The following is a 12,388-nucleotide window of genomic DNA, read 5'->3' on the forward strand; positions in this document are numbered from 1 at the left end:
ATGAGAGGAAGCACAATTCCCCACATCTTAAGTGGGGGCTGCACATAGTTACTTACTTCCAAAGACTAATATATGAAAAAGGAGAAAAGAGACGAATTTGCGAGTGGAGAAATATAACAACCTCTATCTTAGCTAGGTCATCAAGGTCAACATTGACAGTGAGAAACCATGTTGATAGTATGTCGTTTTGAAGTGATATGATGAAAATGGCACTTTACCTCTGTGTTCTTCCTCTCAAACACCTATTAGCCTATTGTAATCTTTAGAAAATCATTAGTCAAATCCCAGTATTTCTACAAAATACCTTATCAGTACTATTCAAAACTGTCAAAGTCATAAAAAAATAAAGCCCTGAGAAACTGTCACAGCCAAGTGGATCCCAATGAGACTTAAACACTGAAAGTAACAGGGTGTTCTGGAACAGGAAAGACATTAGATACAGATGAATGGAACAACAGCAACAACCAAAAAGAATAATAAAAAAAAAACAGTTAAGATCTAAGGAAGTCTGAATAAAGTATGGACTTTGATACTAAAGTATCAATAGTGGTTCATTAATTGTAATAAATGTACTTTACTATTGTAAAATATTAACGTTAGGGAAACTGAGTGTATTGTATGTGGGTTTGGGAATTATGTACTATTAACAACTTTTCTGTAAATCTAAAATTGTTTTTTAAAATTAAACATAGTAAAATTTTCTTGGGAGGTAAACATTTGTGGTTGGAGTTGTTTCATGTCAAATACTATACAAGCTTCTCTGCAAAGTGAATGGCACCCGTAGAGTGGTATAGCACAGTATCCTTTCTCCCTATCATGTAACCAAGCTTCCTGCCATTAGTTTTTGCATTTGCTTGGCCATCAACTTATAGCCCCATAAATGAGATTCACTACCTGTAGGTCTGGCCTACCTTTGAGGCAATCCTCATTTACCTGCAAGCTGAACAAGGTTCTCACATCCATAGGAATTCCACCATGGAGTAGGTAAATATGCATGAGGCACAGTATCGTGTCTACAAAGATCATGTCAATGACCGACTCCTAAGCTCCTAATTAAGCTTTTTCTCACCACACAGCTCTGCTGGTTCCCCTACTGGGATTCAGTGGCCACTGAGAGGATCGCTCCTCAATTTTCCTAACCCACTTTATATTTACCTCTAAAAACATTCCCACTGTGAAAAATGTTTTGATGCACACCCATCTTTTGAATATAGTTTTTTGGTAATGTAAAGGTTTTGTGTTTTCTTGTTTGTTTTCTCAGCATCTACTGAAGTGCTGGGCATGTAAAGGGTACTTAACAAATATGCACTAATTGGATGAATAAATGAAACTTGAATATGAGTACTGGCCTTATTTGAATTAGAAGGAGGTTGGGATGAGAATCTGTCAAAGTGAAGTCTCCATTTTATGGTGTGATTTCTTCCCATTATGGTAAACACATATGCACATACAGAAATTTTCGCTAATTACCTCATAGAGTTGTGCTGAGGAAATGGAAAATACTGTTAAAATGTCTGTGTGTTTGTGCGATTATGTATTTGTGTGTTTATCTCACAATTTCCTGTATTAGAACCAAATCATCCTAAAATATGAAACCATATAGGAATCACCCTAAAATATGAAACTATACAAGGATCATCCTAAAATATGAAACCTTATAGGGATCATCCTAAAATATGAAACCATACAGGGATCATCCTAAAATATGAAACCATACAGGGATCATCCCAAAATATGATACAAGGATCATCCTAAAATATGAAACCATACAGGGATCATCCTAAAATATGAAACCATACAGGGATCATCCTAAAATGTGAAACCATGCAGGGATCATCCTAAAATATGAAACCATGCAGGGATCATCCTAAAATATGAAACCATACAGGGATCATCCCAAAATATGATACAAGAATCATCCTAAAATATGAAACCATACAGGGATCATCCTAAAATATGAAACCATACAGGGATCATCCCAAAATATGATACAAGGATCATCCTAAAATATGAAACCATACAGGGATCATCCTAAAATATGAAACCATACAGGGATCATCCTAAAATGTGAAACCATGCAGGGATCATCCTAAAATATGAAACCATGCAGGGATCATCCTAAAATATGAAACCATACAGGGATCATCCCAAAATATGAAATCATGCAGGGATCATCCTAAAATATGAAACCATGCAGGGATCATCCCAAAATATGAAACCATATAGGGATCATCCCAAAATATGAAACCATGCAGGGATCATCCTAAAATATGAAACCATACAGGGATCATCCTAAAATATGAAACCATACAGGGATCATCCTAAAATATGAAACCATATAGGAATCTGTTAAAATGTCTGTGTGTTTGTGTATTCATGTATTTGTGTGTTTATCTCACAACTTCCTATATTAGGACCAAATCATCCTAAAATATGAAACCATATAGGAATCAGGTCGATATCAGATTTTATAGCAATTTCATGATATTAAAAGGAATTTTGAAACTTGAGTAACAAAGAATTTTCTAAAGTTTGCATTTTCATCATATTACTTTTGGTAGTTGAGGGACACTTTGGAGACATATTGTTTTACAAAGTGGTTTAATAGTCATTTAACTATATGAGACTTAACTTTTGAAAATATTAAGAAAGCCAACTATACACCATCGTACTCCAGAGAATATCTACCTATTATTTGAATATTCCAAGCCAATATCTCTGGATTCTTTTATTATTAATGCAAAATAGTATAGGTATGTTATCTAAAAATTTATTATTATTCTGATCTTCTCAAATCTGGGGCAATGTCTTAAGGCAAAGGCTAATTGTCAAAGCCACATATCGGAACATTTCGACTTGAATTAAGGAGCTGCCTGGAAGAAGAGAAGCATATGGAATGGCTTTATAAAGGTGATGATGATGTTGAGATTCTTATGTCTCTCAGTGGGACTGTTGGCATGTTTAACATATTTAATACATTTAAGCATTTCACCTTAAGGAAAAGCAATTAGAAGTCATAATGGAATACTCTGATTTACTTAATGCTATGTAGAGTATAAAAATAAGTAGAAATGATTAAGGAATGGAAATTTAGGACTGCAGTCTGCCTCAGGGATGAGTGTACATGCCACAGAAAGCAGCATTTGGCTTTTCGAATACCGCAGCATGTGGCCAAACAAAAGCCAGCATGGAATGGACAGCTCTGCCCCCATAATGCTCTTTGAGCTCAAACCCCAAGGTTCTACAGGCTTTGTGCAACCAGTTTTATCAGGAAAAGAGAGCACATAATAGGTAGTACATGATTCACAATGGCAGACACTCTTCTCAATCTGGAATATTCACTAAATAGGCTAACATGATTCACTCATAAAAGCCTAATTATGACTCTCAGTGCTAGTTATCACTACACGTTTTAATAAAACTATCAATTATTTTTGACCAATATTGCAAACAAATAACATAAAAAATGAAAGCCATAAGAAATTTAGCATTTAAATTAATATGATATAAAATTCTGTGTGGAATGATGCTACTTCTCTATACCTATTAAATCACATTCTCTTCATCTGAGCTGGTAATAGTAATGCTTGTCTCAGCACAAATTACAGAAAGGCCCATATGTGTCCACCTAAGCAAAAACAGGTAGAATGCACCCCCTGCTGGGAAAAATCATGCAGGTGCCTTGTCTACTCTGCCTTTGCCAGACCAGGGTCAAGTTGCATTTCAGCAGTAGGGAGAAGACATTTTAATTACTTAGTATCACAGTAATGATACCATACTGATAACTGTCACTATGCTGTGATGTTTTCTCCAAAAATATTACCAAGAAAGGATTTTACATTACTTGCTTTCCACCATAGACTAGAAAGCAGACACTTAGCCGTATTTGTCCTTTGAAGATGTATCTAGCTATGCAACTCCTGATGTGTTTTTTCTTATTTTTGCTCTTTACATGTTTATTATTTCAGAGATTTGCATGGACCCTAAATTGAATCACAAGACATTTTAAAATATGGAATTTCAAGGGAAAAACACCAATTAAGTTGACTGGTATTGTCGTAAGTTAGCCACCTTAAAATCAATGCCATATTTGAAAATGTATGCTTCAAGGTCCAAAATAAAATGGGTTACAATTTAGATGTGCAAAAATAAAGAAGAGAGCTTTATTATTTCTTTTAGTTCAGCTATTTTTCTTAAATATCACCTCAGCAGTTTTCCAGTAACTCATTCTCTGTTGTAGCGATAGGAGGTCGCATTGTATTTATACTTCCCCTTTGCTGTACTGTCTCCTGACTTCCTGGTCACGGGGTATGTGCTGGCCGGTATCTGAAGGTGAATCAGCTTCCCTTCAGTTCCCACTGACACTGAGAGTGTTCTAATGTTAGGGTGTGAGTCCTATTGAATATCTGGCCTGGGCAGCAGCCAGCAAGCACGCTGCATACTCACTGAAGCCATTTGTATAAGTGTTCTCCAGAGAAATAGTGTGTGTGTGTGTGTGTGTGTGTGTGCGCGATGGGAATTGGCTTATGTAATTACGGAAGTCAAGAAGTACCAAGATCTATCGTCTACAAACTGAAAAACGAGGAAAGCCGGTGGAGTAATTCAGTTTGAATTTGAAGGCCTGATACTGGGGCCAGAGGAGTAAGCACTGGAGTAAGTCCTGGTGTCTAAAGCCCTCAGAGCCAGAACCTCCAATGTCTGGGGGCAACAGCAGACAGACAACATCCCAGCTCAAGGAGAGAGAAAATTCCCATTTTCTCTATGTTTTTGTTCTAATCAGGCCCTCACCAGACTGGATGATGCCTTCTTACCTTGGTGAAGGTGGAACTTCTTTACTCAGTCTACTGATTCAAATGCTAATCTCTTCCAGACACAGCCAAAACGAAATAATGTTTTACCAGCTATCTGGAAATCCCTTAATTCAGACAAGGTTATAGAACATCAACCATCCCACCATTTATTCATGCAGCACTGCCATCTGCATTCCGGTTTTCTTGTGGAACATGAGGGAATGCATGGAAGACTTTCAAAGCATTTGGAAGCCAAAGAGAGAGTCAGGACCACAAGCTCAGGCCCTCTGTATGTTTGTCATACAATATTGTCTTTCTTTGGATTTAGAAGGCCATTAAAGATTTGGTCATATGGGTGGCAGACCCCTCCCAGAGTTTCACACAGAAAGCAGAGGCATGGAACTCCTCTCCTTCACCTAGCATTTCCTAGAGTTTTATCTCAGAGGGAGTAAGGACAGTATGATATGATTCTTTATTCTTCTCCCTGTCTCTGTCCCTTGGGGTGCTAAACTTTCAATCTGTATGTTTGAAACACCTTTAAATATTAGTTCCTGAGTGTGCTTTAACTATGATATACTAATAAATTAGACTTTACTCAGCCTTTATAGGTTACAGATTACATAGAAAATTTGAAATGCTTAACGACTCTTTTTAATTTTTTTATTATATTTTTATTTTATTTTTGTGGAGATGGGATTTCACCAAGTTGCCCAGGCTGGTCTCAAACTCCTGAGCTCAAGCAATCCTCCCATCTCCACCTCCCAAAGTGCTGGGATTACAGGCATGAGCCACCATATCTGGTTGCTTATCCAGTTTTACAGAAGAATTTTAAGTCCATCATTTTCCAAAGGGCTCAAGAATTGTATTTCGGTAGGCCAATTCTTTATTTGCACTTTTATTTCTATAGCTGAAATTTCCTTCAACTTTTCTTTTGTGTCAGTTGACTATTTCTCTGATCAACTAAGATGATCATCACATACAGAGAATTATCCAAAAAATACATTTTTATAGAAATACACACACACACACATTCTTGTTTCATCCATTATTTTGAAAATGTTAGTGTCTATGTATGTGTACATGTGTGTGCTGTGTGCTTTTATGTGTGTATACATATATATAAAAAACTTTTGTTTATACATGTATATATACATAAAAGCATTTATGTGTATATATACATATATGTATATATATTTATATATATTTTAAGTGTGTATATATGCACACATATATATACACACATAAAAACATGGAACATGAATATATGTTATGTGTGTATATATGTGTGTGTTTACATATATATATATATACACACACATAAATGCACACAAAAGAGTTTTACAAATTCATGGAAAATGCATATTATAGAAAAACTATGTATGAATTTAAAATTTGTACACCAAAATAAAATCACAGTAGCTTATTGTAACATGTCTAAACAGGATCTAGTTTGAGGCACTAGGAAGGATAGAAATCAGTTTGAAAAGAGCACCTATCAGAACAACATAAATGCTGCTTAAATTAAAGCAAGAACAAACATCAACATTATGGTGAAGCTTGGGCGGAAAACCAGTAAAATCATTGCTGCTTTATGATGTGGTTTTCCTGTATCCCCACCCACATCTCATCTTGAACTCCCACGTTTTGTGGGAGGATCTAGGTGGAAGGTAATTGAATCACAGGGACAGGTCTTTTCTATGCCGTTATTGTGATAGTGAGTAAGCCTCATGAGCTCTGATTGTTATTTTAAGTGTTCATTTTCCTGCACAAGCTCTCTTCTTTTGTCTGCTGTCGTGTGAGATGTGACGTTCACCTTTTGCCATGATTGTGAGGCCTCCCAAGCCATGTGGAACCGTAAATTCAATAAACCTCTTTCTTTTGCCAATTGCCCAATCTTGGGTATGTCTTTATCAGCAGCATGAAAATGGACTAGTGTACCTTATAAAAAGATTACGAGGACAGTGCCCCAAATAAATCAGCAGCTTGCAAATGGATACCTCATTTCAAGAAGGGATCATGCATGTTGGAGATGAAGCCTGCAGTAGCAGACCATCCACATTGATTTGGGAGGAAATGATTAATTTTTGTCATGCTCTAGTTGAAGAGGACAGACGACTAACAGTAGAAACAATTACCAACACCATAGGCATCTCAATTAGTTAAACTTACACAACTTACACGACTGAAAAATTAAAGGTGGACATACTTTAGACTCTGTGGATACCAAACGTTGCACCCAAATCAGCTGCAGACAAGAGCAGAGTTTTCAAAGGAAATTTTAAACAAGAGGCATTCAAATTCAGAAGCATTTCTTCAAAGAGTTGTAACAAGAGATGAAACATGGCTTTACCAGTGTGATCCCTAACACAAAGCACAATTAAGTCAGGGGATTTGAAGTGGTCCAATCAAAGCAAAAGTGGACTGTTCAAAAGCACAGGTCACGGCAACAGGTTTTAGGGGATGCTCAAGGCATTTTGTTGTTGACTTTCTGCAGGTCCAAACAACAATAACATCTCTGTGTTACGAGAGTGTTTTGAGAAATTTACCCACAGCTTTTGCATACAAAATCTAAGGAAGCCTCACTTGAGATTCCTCCACCATGACGATGTTCTTGCCCATTCCTCTTATCAAACAAGGTCAATTTTGCAAGTATTTTAATGGGAAATCGTTAAGCATCCACTGTACAACCCCAATTTGGCTACTTCTAACTTCATTTCCTTTCTCTATTTTTAAAAAAGGTCCTTAAAGGGCACGATTTTTCTCCAGTTAATAATATGAAAAATATTACATTGACGTAAATTACCAGGACTCTCACTTCTTTAGGAATGGACTAAATGGTATCATAGCTTACAATATGTCTTGAACTTGATGTAGATTATACTGAGAAATAAGGTTCATATTTTTATTCTTATACCTTAATTCCACTTTCCATAAACATTTTGAAGTCCCTTTGTTTATGTGTGTATATATTTATATATAAAATACATATATGTATTATATATAACTTGTATTATAAATAATGTATATTACAGATATTAGACAGTGTGTATATTATATATAATAACCACTATATATTTTATATATTATATACTCTAATATATATTAATTAACATATGTATTATACATACAAAATATATATTACATAAACATATAAATATATTCACATATACATAAAATTTATTTACATAAATAATATATTATCATTTATGCAATATATATGCACACACATATATGAGACAGAGATAGTCTACTAGGTTACTGGTGTTTTAGCAGAAATTTAATTAAAAAATGAATTTTAAAACGTCCATGTAGTAAAATCTCTCATAGTCTAATGATGAGAGATATAAGAAAACAGTACATTTAGAACAAGAGAATATACAATAAATCTGATAACTTGGATGTACACAAACCCTATTGAACATGGGTGAAAGTTCCATTCACTTCCAAGGTGCGAACTGTAAATAACTGCCCAAAGTATTCAATATTTGCTCCTATTATCAAGAACAGGTAAATGATGATCATGTTGATTAAGGAATGAATGCTGTTCTTTCAAAAGAGAGCATCTTGAAAATTATGTAATCATAGTATATTTGCACAATTGCAATATATTTGGTATTATCAGGATGTAAGGTGATTTGTGGAAAACTTGTTAGCAACAAGACCTAAGAGGCAGCCTAATGCCATATCATGGAAGGCAAATGAGTAACACACAACACCATGAGCATGCCACATTCTTTCTCACACAATATAATAACATTTAAAATTTTTACATTTAAGAAGATAAGAAAAGTTTTCAGAGACATCAAGATATTTTGAGCCTGTTATCCTATAATTGGGACCATTAAGAGTGACAATATTCCTGAAACTATACATTACTTCTGCAATTTTCTTCATAAAAATTAATTTATATACTTAAAATAACCAATAAACCATTACTAAATATATTCTCTTGGCCATCATTTGAATAGTACTGGACTGATGAATAATATTTTCACATGGTCTTAACCAGACTATACTCTGGTTTGCATTTTACTTTATATTTACTTTTCCAGATATTTACTATTTAGACAAGTAATTGGGCAAATTGTTTCTTTGTAGTTTAGTTTTTAATAACATAAACACCATTCTTATATTTTCCAAGCATTATCAGCATGGTAATGTCAACCAACAAAAGCCTATTATATGAGAGAATAAAGTTGATATATAAAAGAAATATAACTTTTAAGACCACAATGTAGCTTGAAATAACAAGAACAAATCTTGCTTCCTCTGCCCAAAACAAACGCATTCATTTTTTATATACCTTAAAAAAGGGACACAAGTTCATTTATTATAGTGTGTTAATATTGAAACTACATTAAAAATTCAAGTGTTGGTATTATAGAGAATATTATATTACTCTTAATAAAATTAATGTAAATCTTATCTTCATCCATCAAGTTTTTACAAACTGTTGGCTCTGTCTAGGTCTTTCAGCCAGTTCTTTTATAAATTCACAAATATTAGAAACAGAAATTTAGTAAGTTTTAAATACTACACCAAAAAGATTCTTTGAAGAATTATGTGTTTCAATCAGTGAAAATGAAAATAACATGTATGATAGGCCTTTTAGGATGCTGACAAAACATCTTCATCTATTAGGACAAGAAAATTGTCCTAGTGTGCATTATATAGGGAGTATATTATGTAAAATTGAAGACTGTATTAGGAATATTCTGAGATATGTATTTTCATCTTTGTCACTGATATATTTGCTTTCTCCTGTGGTCTGAATATTTGTGTCCTCACAAAATTCCTCTGTTGAACCCTAACTATCAATGTGATGGTATTAGGAGGTGGGGTTCTCTTAGAAGTGATTCGTTCACAAAAGTGAAGTTCTCATGAATGGGATTAGTTCCGTTAGAAAACAGGCCCAAGAGAGCTGCTTTGCTCCTTATACCATGTGAGAACACAGCTAGAAATTACCATCCATGGCCGGGCGCGGTGGCTCAAGCCTGTAATCCCAGCACTTTGGGAGGCCGAGACGGGCGGATCACAAGGTCAGGAGATCGAGACCATCCTGGCTAACACGGTGAAACCCCGTCTCTACTAAAAGATACAAAAAACTAGCCGGGCAAGGTGGCGGGCGCCTGTAGACCCAGCTACCCGGGAGGCTGAGGCAGGAGAATGGCGTGAACCCGGGAGGCGGAGCTTGCAGTGAGCTGAGATCCGGCCACTGCACTCCAGCCTGGGAGACAGAGCCAGACTCCGTCTCAAAACAAAAAACAAAAAACAAAAAACAAAACAAAAAAAAATTACCATCCATGAGCCAGGAAGTGGGACCTCACCCGACATTGAATCTGCCAGTACCTTGATCTTGAAATTCCCAACCTCCAGGCTGTGAGAAATAAATGTCTGTTGTTTAAAAGCTACCCAGTTTATGGCATTTTGTTATAGCAGCCTAAACAGGCTAACACCTTCCCCTACCTAGTTTAGAAATCTGTACTGCTCATACTTAAAGAAAAAAATATATATATGTGTGTATATATATATACACACACAATTTTTTTCTCTACCTTTGGATATTCTGAATGTGTTATTTATGTGGTTGATGGGCAACAATAATGAATAACATAATAATAATAATAAATATAATATATGACATATAACCTAATAATAGAAACCCAGACTTAGTAGTGACATAAAAAATGGACAGATGGATTTATTTTTGTAAAAAGAATGCCATTCACCTCCTTAATTCATCTATGTGAATATATAATATTTATACAGTATTAACATCTAAAGTAATGGAAAAAAATCATTGGCAACCATATGTAATAAAAACGCCTATGTTACTAACTGAATGAGGTGGTGCAAATGGACAGTCATTATGCTGTAATGGACAAAAGCCTGGAATCTAGAACTTGTTTGCCTTAAGTTTTATAAATAAAAAATATAAATATGGTTTATTCATATGTATACATGTATTCCTTTTATAATTACATACATAGTGTATTACAGTTTTTCTAAAGTAATAAGACCAGCTTACTTCTGGGAGAACTCTGTTTTATGTAGGCTTCAAAAGGACTGCTTTAGAAGACATACTAAAAAATATATTTTTTTCAATGATTCTGAGAACGAGTCATGATTTATTGCTTGTATATGTGCAAATCTTTTTTAAAAACTGAATTTAAGAAAATCAACATCTAAGTCTGATAGGTTGTAACCATACTTACTCTTTTAAAATTGAGTGATTGACATGCTTTTCAGCATGTTAATTTTGAGTCATGACAATTGTTAGTTTCACTGTGTCCCCACCCAAAATCTCATCTTGAACTGTAATCCCCATAATCTCCACGTGTCAAGGGCAGGACAGCCAGTATGCTGTAAATGGACAGCCAGTATGCTGTAAATGGACAGACAGCCAGTATGCTGTAATGGACAAAGGCCTGGAATCTAGAACTTATTGGCCTGGATTTAAGCTTCAACTCTGCCACTGTTAGGTGTACGACCTTGGGCACAAAACAATGACTCTCTGTGTGTTGGTTTCCTTATCAGTATCTTGGGAGTAATAACCATACCTACCTCATTAAATGAAATAGTACCTTAAAAACACTTAGAATAAGACCAGGGAGAGAGAGAGAGATTTATAATAGATTTATTTGGTATATTAATTAAAAACTGAATAAACGAAAGTCCTCCTATTATGAACGTTTTCTTCTTTTTGAGTTGCAGTGCAACTCCACGAGGACCAGTTAATAGTAGCTATACCTTAGCAACGTGTGAATGGGAGCTGAGCTCAGCACCCAGTCTCGCCTGAGCACTGACCTCTCGCCCTGGCACCATTTTCTGACTCCACCTCCAAGTGTTTCTCATCATTACTTTGTCAGCTGGGACACAGATGATTAATTTAAGATTTTATTTGGGGTTTATTACATAGTACTCAGAGAGACTCAGTAGATGCTACTAGTATAGTAGCAAATAAAGTTTGCTAGCAAATAAAGTTTGCTCCTTGTTATTTACTTAATATTTGGGTTGACAACACAAGCATGAGAAAAACTTAGAATTTTCTCAATTCACACATTTTCCTAATACGTCCTTTTGTACAAATTTCCTTTTCTGGTCTTTGTGTAAAAAAGTAAATAAAGTAACAAGCGTGGTGTAGATAATATGTTACAAAAGTCTCTAATCCATCTTGAATTAATCTTCGTATAAGGGGTAAGGAAAGGATCCAGTTTCAGCTTTCTACTTATGGCTAGCCAATTTTCCCAGCACCATTTATTAAATAGGGAATCCTTTCCCCATTTCTTGTTTCTCTCAGGTTTGTCAAAGATCAGATGGCTGTAGATGTGTGGTATTATTTCTGAGGACTCTGTTCTGTTCCATTGGTCTATATCTCTGTTGTGGTACCAGTACCATGCTGTTTTGGTTACTGTAGCCTTGTAGTATAGTTTGAAGTCAGGTAGCGTGACGCCTCCAGCTTTGTCCTTTTGACTTAGGATTGTCTTGGCAATGCGGGCTCTTTTTTGGTTCCATATGAACTTTAAAGCAGTTTTTTCCAATTCTGTGAAGAAAGTCATTGGTAGCTTGATGGGGATGGCATTGAATCTATAAATAAC

The sequence above is a fragment of the Trachypithecus francoisi genome, unplaced genomic scaffold (genome assembly GCF_009764315.1).
Source record: "Trachypithecus francoisi isolate TF-2019V2 unplaced genomic scaffold, Tfra_2.0 Contig01474, whole genome shotgun sequence".
Taxonomy (NCBI): Eukaryota; Metazoa; Chordata; class Mammalia; order Primates; family Cercopithecidae; genus Trachypithecus; species Trachypithecus francoisi.